General features: G+C 41.3%; 1 pseudogene; it reads right to left on the bottom strand.

Moving 5' to 3' along the window:
* Positions 1–579: 579 nt before the first annotated feature.
* On the bottom strand, positions 580–10,768 carry LOC107498168 (annotated as a pseudogene).
* Positions 10,769–11,096: the final 328 nt, after the last annotated feature.

The raw sequence follows: 11,096 nt of genomic DNA, 5'->3' as shown, positions 1-11,096 counted from the left end.
TGCAAATAGTCTCCTGGAGGGAGGGCAGGCAGTGACTGACCTCCTGCCTCAACAGGGCAGCAAGGCCACTGGACTGGCCAGAGGGACAAAGGAGGAAACCCCACCCCTTCCCTGCTTTGGCTGAAAGAGCAGCTGGCCTATTTACACACTGACGTAGGTCTGAGCTGCTTTCTGTTCTGGGCATTCTCATATCTCCTGGAAATTACAGCCTCTGAGTTCCTGAGCTCAGGAGATAAGGGAGATAAGGACCTGTGGCTTCTCAGTAGCCCTTCCTGCCTGTGTCCAGACTTACTCTGGGACTTCTGCTGGCTCAGGTGCACTTGCGTGGGCCCCTCCCCGAAATGGCCTTCCTCGGGACACCAGCTGCAGGCTTACACTCTGCTGTCCTTCTCCTATCTCATTGTGTCCCAGGCTACTGACCTAATCACAACCTTAACTCCGTGTGTGTGCGCGCGCGCGTTTGAGTGATATCATTACCCAGGATCATCTGCCAAATTATGCCCTGTCGATACAGCTTTTTTTTTTCTTGGTAGAGTTTTACTGTTTAATTAACACAAATACAATGTGCACACAAGCTATCTATCCATTTTCTTCGCTGCACAGCCTGGCATTGAGGTTGGTGACTCTGATGGCCAGCTGGGCTGCTCTTTCCACACAGGCTTTGCAGCTCTTTGAGATGTTATGAGCAATCTCAGCACAGTAAGATTTGTCGCAGATCTGCAGCACTTATAGCTCCTTGACTTTGTGGACTAGGAACTTCTGAAAGCCACTGGGAAGCATATGCTTCATTTTCTTGTTACTCTCATAGCCAGTGTTGGGCATCGAGTTATGGCCCTTGAATCTTCTGCTCACTCTATTGTCAATGTCTCTGGGTTTCTGCCAGTTACATTTACTTTTGACCTATCAGTCTGACTGGTGCTGGATGAACTTTTTGGTCCTTCTTTTTGATGACCTAGACTTCACGAGGGGTCTGAGGACAGCCACGTTGCCGAATAGGAGGTGGCTGCCACCTCCCTAGGCAGTGCTGAGGAAGAAAGCTTAATACAGCCTTTTTTACTTTTTCTATCATCTCGGACTTTCATTTGACCCGAGTTTCAGCGTGTGATATCATGGGGAAAAAAACGCAGGCTAGATTTGAATCTTGGCCTGGCTGTGTGACCCAAGGTGACAAGTGCATTTTTAACCCACCTGCAAAGTAGCAAAGTAGTACCTGCCACAGGCGCTGCAGAGAGAATTAAATAAGACATAGAGATAGTGTGTCAGGCATGCAGCAGGTGCTTAATAAATGTTCTTCTTAGTTAGCTTTACAAGACCCCTTAAAAGTTTCTACGTAGGATTTTACCACAGTCTGTCATCAACGAGCCTATCAAGAAAAGGGTGTATATTCTGACAAGAACTGAATGGTACTTAAAGAGAAACAAATACTACTCCATGCCTAGGGGAACCCCAAAGCTAAGTGTCTTTCCTCTTCCTTTCTTTGCCCTGTGGAGGAAGTCGGGGTGACTCACAGATGTCCAAGATGTCCTTTGGTGGAACAGGCAGACACAATCTGGTGGAGTGTTCAGCAATCTTTGTTCTTCACACTTGCTGAGCTGAAAATTTTTCTCTGGTTACACAGATGGCAATGCCAAAAAACGACTTTAGGGACCCAGACAAAACAATTAGAATCATCCTAAGCAGCTGCCTGCAAATTGAGTGATTTCTACTAAAATTTCTATTAGCATTTGCTAAAGCGCGTTCTACAGAATATTAGTCAGAGGGGTGTAAATAAGTGTGCTGTGGAAGGAGGAAGAGGGTGCACGTGAAATGCACATAGGACATTCTGGGCAGGTTAGGCTAAGTGGGTTTCTTTCCCTAATGCCTTCCCAGACCTCCCCGTTCTCAGGTGCCTTGTAAGCCTCTCAACAGGAAATGCTTTCCTAAACACAGCTGAACATAGAAATCTTTTTTGAAGAACTATTAACACTTTGTAGAATTAGGATTTTTATGAGAAATATTTCTAGAAATATTGCTGGTTTTCTTACAATCTTATTGAATTATCATATAATTTACCCATTTCAAGTTTACAATTCAATGATTTTTAGAAATTTTGTCAAGTTGTATAATCATCACCATAACTCAGTTTAGAACATTTTCATTACTCAACGAATCTTCCTGCCCATTGATTGTTAATCCCATTCCCACTCACTGTCCCGGTAACTGCTAATCTACTATCTGTCTCTACATATTTGCCTTGAGAATCGTTGCTTTTCTGTTGCTGTTTTGGTAAAATACGAATTACCATTTACCATTTTAAAAGGTACATTTCAGTGGCATTAAGCATATTCACAATGTTGTGCAGCCATCATCACCGTCCTTCTCTAGAACTTTTCCCAAGCAGAAACTTTGTACCTATCAAACACTCTCTGTTTCTCTCTCCCCCATGCCCCTGGTAAACACCATTCTACTTTGTCTCCATGAATATGACTACTCTAGGTACCTCATATAAGTGAATCATACAATATTTGTTATTTTGTATCTTGCTAGTTAGTCCCTTACCATAATGTCTTCAAGGTTTACCCATACTGGAGTGTCAGAATTCCATTTTTTAAGACTGAATAATATTCCACTGCATGGATATGCCACATTTTATCCATTCATCTATTGATAAACTCTTAGGTTGCTCTCACCTCTCAACTGTTGTGAATAATACTGATATGAACATTGGTATACAAATATCTGTTCAAGTCCTTACTTTCAGGTCTTTTGAGTATATACCTAAAAGTAGAAATGCTGGGTCATATGGTAATTTTATTCTTAACTTTTTGAGGAACTATCATACTGTTTCACAGCAGCTGTGCCATTTTACATTCCTACCAATAATGCACAAGAGTTCCAATTTCTACACATCTTCACCAACAACCAATATTTGGTACTTCTTTTAGGTTTTTGTTTTTGTTTTTCATAATAGCTATCTTAATGGGCATGAAGTGGTATCTCATTGTGGTTTTGATTTCTATCTCCCTAAAGATTAGTGATGTTGAGCATCTTTTCATGTGCATGCTGGCCATTGCATATCTTTTTTGGAGAAGTATACATTCAAGTTCTTTGCATTAAACAATATGTATTCTTTTAAATTGGGTTTGGTTTTTGTTATTGAATTGTAGGAGTTATTAATATATACTGGATAGTAATCTCTTGTTAGAATTATGATTAGCAAATATTTCTCTCGTTCTGTGATTTGCCTTTTTATTTTGTTGATAGTATCATTTGATGCACAAAATTTTTAATTTTGATAAAGTCCAATTTATGTATTTTTTCTTTTTCTGCATGTGCTTTTGGTGGGATAAACACTACTTTTTGCTCTTAAAAAATCAAATAGAAAAATGAGCCTCCCATGAAAATCAAAGAAACAAACATACCAAAAAAAAAAGTCTCCTGCTATTAAAATAGGCATTTTTACCTTTCCTCTGGAAATACTTGGTTGGGTTTTATTTTTGAAGAACTACCAGTATTTCATTGTTTTGACCATGTGACTTGGCATATAATTAAACAACAGTTATTGCTCTTTATCGAATATTTGTTGTGTGCCAACAACTTGTCAGATGCAACCAGAGGAGATACAAACAGTTGTCAACTCTGGAGATGTCTGTCCTAAGTGGGAAGAGAGACATACTTATTACTAAAAACTCTTTTCAAGTGACAGAGAACCAATTGAAAATAGTTTATATAGAAAGGAAATTCACCTGAAGAAACACCTTCTGGGGAAAGAGGGAAATATATTTAAGTATAATGTTTCATGTCTTAAAAAAAATAATGATCTGAAGTGAATATGACAAAATGTTAACATGTGTGTTACTTAAATGGATGTCTGTTTTATTTTTAAAAGTACTTATTATTTAAATTAATTTCTCCCTTTAGTGAGAGGACTACCTGATGATTATTCATTTGATATCCTTAATACTCTAATGACGCAATGTACCATCATTACATGAAATTTAAAAATTAGAGAAAAAGGTTTATAAACCACTTTTTCTTTCTATACAAATGAACAGAACTGGCAAAAAAGAAAAAAAGGCAGGTAGGGAAAACTCACTGGCTCATGTAACCAAAATGTTGACAGTATAATGGTTATAGCTACACCCAGAGGCTATCTCTCCCCTCTTCCCTCTCCTCTCTCCCATCTTCCCTCTCTCCTCTCTCTTTCTATCCCCTTTTAAGGAAGGAGGGGAATATATTTACCTATAATATTTCGTTTTAAAATCAGTCCTTCGAGACCGGTTTAACACGGCCAGCTTTTCATGAACAGCTACAGTGTCATGACCGTAGGGCCAGGTGCTATCTTTCTGCCTTCCAGAGCTCCCAGATAAACCTACATGTGGCCACAGTCATGGGTGCTAATGTCCCTCAGACTCTCCAGGACAGCAGTCTCAACACTGTACTCTTCAGACCATGGGTTTGTATTCCAAAACTGGGATTCTTAGAAACTCTAAAGGTTTCAATGACAAAAGCTAAATAGCATTTGAGAATATCAATGTGCAAGCACAGAGAAATGTGATTGCTGGGCAGAGAGAAGTCCTCCCGGAGAGGACAGTATTTCATTTAGCCTCTGAGATTTCTGACAATCTCAGGAGAGCATGTTCTAGGCAAGGAGGGAGGGTCGGAAGGCATGTTTCAGAGGGAACTGCTGGGCTTTTGTCAGGGTGGGACCTGGTGCCTGAAGAGCCATGGAGACAAAGTCGCAGAGGGGAATGGGGCCAGGTAATCAGAGCTTTTTTGATCTTAGCGAGTTACAAAAAACTACTGGAAGTTTCAAACATTGGACATGCAATTTGTGGCAGTCTTTGGGAAGGGGATGAGACTAAAGGCACGGACACTATTTCATAGCGGAAGGGAGAGAGGCTAAGGCATAAATTAAGGTGCAGGGGGTTATAAAGAAGGGATGATTCTGAGGGAGAAGCAGCAGGTCCTGGTTGGTGCTTGGAATTTAGCAGGTTAGGGAGAGAGCTGTTTTAAAAATCACCAACACATACTCATAAACAGCTCTTATTGAACATTTTTTTCTACTAGTTTTCTGCAGGGAAATTCCAGTCGATTACAGCTCCATTTGAAACTGTGGCTGATTTGGTCCACTCAATCTGGTTGCCCAGGAGCATGTAACCCACAAAAGCCCTTCCTACTTCTAGAATGTGGTCCTCATCTCCACAGCAGAGTTACCCATGGTGCTAGGGAAAAGAGAAAAATTGTCCTTAATTTTGGTTTGAAAGAGAGTCAAGGGAAGAGATTTCTAAGATGCTAAGATGCACGGGTGTCTGCATCAAGAACTTCTAACCTGGGCATCTGGATAATTGATAAATTGAGGTTCTTCAGAAATAGCTGCGGAGCTCCCATTTCCATAAATTGGTCATCTCTTACTTCACTGACTTCACATCTTGATTGAAGAATACTGTGCATTAAATGCCAAACACATATTCCTAACACATTCTTCTTGAAGAATGTGATTTATTCTAGTATTTTAAAAATCTGGTCCATCTCATCATCTATTATTATATTTTTGTCATCATATATATTTAAATACATTCCTATAGTGGATTTAAAATGCTTTTATTTTATTCCCTTAATAAATATTCATTTCAAGGTGACAGCCAGATGGGTTTTAGGCAGAAAAAAAATATTTATCCTTTGAGCACATTTATTATTGGTGCATTTTCTTAAATGCTGTCATAAAGGTCAGTCTCTCACCGCACATTAATTTTATGACTTTATTTGTATTTCATGTGAACGCCAAACTCCAATTCACTTTTCTATCTACTCATGGACTAAATGGTTTTATTTTCCTTTGCAGAAAAGAAATCTTGTATTAGGCATGAATTTGTAGCAGGCTTAATATTTAGCTTACTGGAATATCCCTTCCAGGAAGCAATGTTGATAAAAAAACAAATTCGGCTTCATGGCAGGTCAAGACTGTTAGTGTCTTCAATTGTGGAGCCTCCAGTGGAAGCCTTACTTAAATTTGTTATGTCTTTGTTTATTAGCTGTATTCGAACTAACTGTGATACCACACGCCCCCTAATCCTCACTCCACCAAGTCTCAACATCTCATGTCCATTTTCCGTCCTCATTCTGCTCCATCTTTTGGGTGTGATGAGCGGTGATGAGTAGAGTAGGAGTGGCTCATCCATGGCACCACGATTCCAAGGAGACCTCAGGGTGAGGGTTCACCTGTGTTCGGCTGCTTTTCATGCACCACTGACTCCAGAAGCATCTCTGAGCTGGCAGTGGCGGGGCGGGGGGGGGGGGGGCGGTGAGGAGGGGCGGGGAGAGATCTAAAATTGAATTTCATTTCTTCCTCCTAAACTACTCTTGCTGAACAGTTTCTCCAGCTTCAGACTCTTACGTCATATAGCTACAATAATTTGTGTTAAGAATAAATAATATTTATTATTTCAACTATGATGCTAGATTAATGACATTGACAGATAAAGCATACCAAGGCATTTTAAAAGCTATTTAAATCTTGTATTAAATTATTGGCATGGTATGAGAGAGCATCAAAGAGCTCACATTAAAAGCTACAAAACCACATTTCAGGACAGAGTTTGTTCTCACAGTGTGTCAGTTGAAACTCCTCTGGCCAAAGGCAGGCCTCCACCCTGCTCCCCCTCCTTGAGCTGCTGCCCTCTCCTGATTCCTTAGGGAGGTGGATGCAAAGCCCTGCCCCTACCCTCCCACCACCCCCTTCTCACTCCCTCCAAATGCTCAAACCTCCAATTCCCCCTGAGGGCAAAGCAAAAATGTGGATGAACAGGGTGAGCCAGTCAGTGTCTGAGAGCTTTAGAGGGTTTAGGCCAGCAAGTGAAATGAGAAGGGTGGTTGTAAGAAGGGATGGGAAGAGTTGGAACTGAGCCCTTCCACAGGCTAATCTCAGGGACGCTCTCTCTGAAAGAGTTGCTATTCCTCAAATTAAAGATGAAGCTAAAAGAACAAATGGAATGAGGTTCTTTGTCAGTGGCCAAGATCCAGGCAGGCTGGGGCACACATAGACTTTAAGCAAAGATTGTCTGGTGAAGGAAGGGTCAATGTGGCTCTCAGTCTACAGTTGGGGGATAGTTCCAAGAGCAATAGATCTGCTGGGACTGGTTCAGGAATCAGGGCAGGCTGTAGCTGGAAAGGCAGCTGAAAGGCTGGGTGTCAACAGTCTGCCGGATTGGAGCCATGCCTAGGGCTCAATCTGCTTAGCCGCATCTACTGTGGAGGCTGCTGTGTCCTCCATCCAGAATCCTCACTCTGCACCCAACCAGATGGCTCTAGAGTTCTTTCCAGAGGTCCAGGTCATACCTCTTCTGGGGGTAAACAACCAGGCCAGGACACTCTGGCTCCTCATTCCTTTCTCTTCTAGAACTGAAGTCTGGGCCTCTGTCCTGGTTCCCAACATGGCACCCAAAGACTGGTCAATAAGTCTCTGCTTATCTTAGATTTAAGAAGAAGAACTATGCCTTAAACACCAAAAAATATTTGTAAGCCATATATGATCAAAGAAAAACTTTTATTGAGGGTACCGTTGGAACTGCACCCATACTAATAAACACTTGGGTATTTAGAGATTTCAGATTTTCAGTGTATATTGAAAATGAGTTGAGCAAAATAATTCCCTAGTTTTTTTTTAGCTGAAAACAATTTGTATAACATTCTCACATCTCTGGTCTCATTTGATCTTCATAAATACCAATGAGATAGGCCAAAAAGCTATTTTTTTTATTTTACAGATAAAAATAGTCTTAATTATTCAAATAACTCTCCTGAAGTGTCACATCAGGCCTCACTGTCCCTTCCTGGAAATTTTGGTCTCCCCGAACTGGTCTTAGTTTCTCTTCTACCTGGTGTTCATATTGTCTGTTTGTTTCCAGTGGCTCAACCATCTCCCAAAAACCATGAATCTAGTCTGCAACAGCCCATATTTCTTTGTTTCCCGTACTTCTCTCAAGTGAATTTTGTGTCTAAGTTGATACTCTTTGAGTTTTATTAAGGAAATTCTCACTTCTCAACTTATGTTCTCTAGGAGTTTAAAAGACCATGACAAGATACTCCTAAAAATCACTGGTGGTGAACACTCTTGAGCTGGGCATAACAATTGCACAAAAAGTCATTTGTAGAACATGAACACATATAGGAATCTCTTGAAAAAGAATGGGCCTCAACTTCAGTTTTCAGGAGTCAATCAAATTTAGTAAGATTCCCAACATCTTACTTTAGAGTAAATGCTCCTTCGTGTTTACATTGAGGTGAGAATTGCAGCAGCCCACCTTGATCTTATTAAGTTCTTATATGCTCAGAAAGATGTAAGGATCTGACTCAGTCTGTATTCTTCAGATGTAAGCCAGATAAGAGAGTATTACCTCCATTGTCCATACATGACACATACAGTTAAAGTTCCTTTTAAAAATTCTGAAATTTTAATTCCTTAATGGAAGCCTAAAAAGGAAAGCGTGTGAGATGATGGGCCAGTAGCTTATTGTGTTACATATGCTCATCCATTTTATCACTTGCTTAAAGCCATTTTCCATTTAGAATTCCTGAGGTTTAAATGACCATGTCAAGATACTCCTAAAATCACAGCCTTACCGATGCACTGTAATTTTCATCTTCACAAAGAATATAGCAAGAGAAATCTGTGCCGCCACATTCATACTCATTAACTCTTATTTACTCCTCCAGAAGCTGTAATAGAAAGACATTTAACTAAGTGTTAGACCTAAGTTTTTATCTTGTGTCTGCTCCTTCCTATCTTTGTCTCAAGCAAATCACTTAACCATCTCTGCAGGATATCTTTCATTCCAGCCCCACTGGCACCTTCTCTGCCCTGCTCTGTGCCTCAGGTGCTGACCTTAGAGGCCAGCATCAACCAGACTCTCTTGTCTAACTTCCTATTAGTTTCAGCCAAAAAAGGGAGGCCACAATATATCAGAGGGCCAAGGAAAAGGAGGCTGGAGTATATATTCCTGAAAAAATTGCTGTTATTGGCTGAGTCCTTCTACCCAAAGCCCCTATAGGCAGCCCTCACCTAAAGCTACCTGCTCTGGGTTCTGCTAACTGCTTTCTTTTGCATCTTCAGATTGAAGGAGGGTAGCAGTTCCCAGACTTGTTTTCCCCTTACCCCGCCCATACATTTAAAAATAGTCCCTTTATTAAACTCTCTTCTAATTACCCATTTTGAGTGTGTCATTTGATTTACACACCAGCCATCTGATCCTTGATTTTCATCTATACAATGGAGATGGTAATAGTTTCCCTGACGTCTTCAAGAGGTAGTAGAGGGTCCATGAAGATCGCAGATATGAGAGTGGCATCAGCTGCAACAAGCTTTAGCTCTGCAGTGTAAGGCACTATGATTGTTCAGCTAAGAACACCCATTCTTGGAATGCGTACTCTGGAACCCTTATGCTCTTTATAAAGAATGCTATTTCCAGTACTCACCTGTTAGTACTCACTAAAAGAAATACAGCAGAGGAGGACTTGAATAATCTTGTTACTATGTTATTCAATTTTGGCATCTCATGAAATTTTCCAACGGTTTACATTTTGTGATTATCTCCTACTTGCTATAATATGGAAATGAAATATAAATTTATTTGTCAGTGTTTCTTTTTAGATTGACTCCATTCTGAAAGATCCCATAAAAATTTTCCCCAGTCTTGCTTCCCCAGGTAACATGCAGCTTGCCATCCCCTCTGACCTGGACATACGTGTCACTGATATTATAGGCTTGGGAAGCGGGCCCCTTAAAACCGTGACAATGAAACAAATATACAGTATGGAGAAAAGCAAATCCCCACCTAAAATTAAAGTAAGTGTGATCCTTGCAGAGAACAAAGCAGGCACAAGCAAGCCCCTTCTGTTTAAGTGTGGGCAGCCCTTAACCATCCTCAGGACTGAGGAGGTAACAAGTTCACTACCACGGAAATTTCCCAAGGAAAGAAAAGGCGGTATTTTCTTAACCCGTGCACATATGAGGGCAAGGTCTTTAGGTAAGGCCGGTACTTTCACTCCATTTCCGACAAAGCCGTGGCTATGTACGACAGAGCACAGTTCTGTTTCCTGTCCTCCAGGACTGCACTTAACTGCACGCATCCATCCGCACCATTCACAGAAAGGATCACCTTCTCGCTCAAAAGAGGAGTGTGGGCTCTGCTGAAATTTAAGCGAGCTGCATAAAGTTCAAGTCCTAAAGTGCCAGAGTAATCCCACCAAAGCTAAAATGAAACCTCCTGTTTTGTAGATTTCCCTGAACCAGGGAAACTGCAGATCTGTGTGAAGTCGGCGCACTCCGAAGCCATGTCAGGGTGATGAGCTCAGATCTTTCCGTGGCCAGAGACCCTCTTTATGAAACTTAGGATCCAAGAGTGGAAAATGTCATCATTGAACATTGCCTCAAAGACACAGCTTTGTGAAAAGACACGTCTGGAACCCCGGTGAGAAGACAAGTGCAGTTGGTAGTTGCAGAGCGCTCACGAGCGGGAGGTGTCCGGGAGGCGCCCAGCTTTGCAATCCAAAGCACACAAGAGATAGCTGAAGCTGAATCCTTGACTTTTAGTAATAACGATTTTTCTCCATCCACGGCCACACCCTCCAAAGCCCCAAACCACGCTTTCTCACTGAGGAGATAGAGGACACTCAGAACACAGGCGTCGTGGGTGGCTGTGGAAGCAGCCTGCGGCGGAGGAGCCCGGCCTTGACACGCACCTGGTGGATGCCAGTTCTCGCTGGCCGCTGATGGATCCTTTGCCTCCATCACCGAATTTGCCAGGGCTGTTGAGCAACTTGATTGAAATCAGAGGTGTTTAAAATTACTTTTCTTTTTCTTCACTCATCGACATTTGCCAAAGGCTGTCATGATGTGATAGACTTGTTTTTTCCTTGATATGTTTGTTAAACAGTGCTGTAAGAATGTTTTTGACATGGCCACACTACTCTTCTTTCAATTAAAGCTATTATATGTATTAATCAGAATTTGTTCTAGACTCCTAAGTCGCGGATACAATTCTTCCTCCCATATTTCCCCAGTCTTGGAATCACACTTCTCCAGGTGCCCTCACTTTAAACAGTGCCTGGCATGCAGT

The sequence above is a fragment of the Rousettus aegyptiacus genome, unplaced genomic scaffold, assembly GCF_014176215.1.
Source record: "Rousettus aegyptiacus isolate mRouAeg1 unplaced genomic scaffold, mRouAeg1.p scaffold_m13_p_12, whole genome shotgun sequence".
NCBI classification, from domain to species: Eukaryota; Metazoa; Chordata; class Mammalia; order Chiroptera; family Pteropodidae; genus Rousettus; species Rousettus aegyptiacus.
Note: the sequence above shows the minus strand (reverse complement) of the source record. Positions and strands in the feature narration are given on the sequence as shown.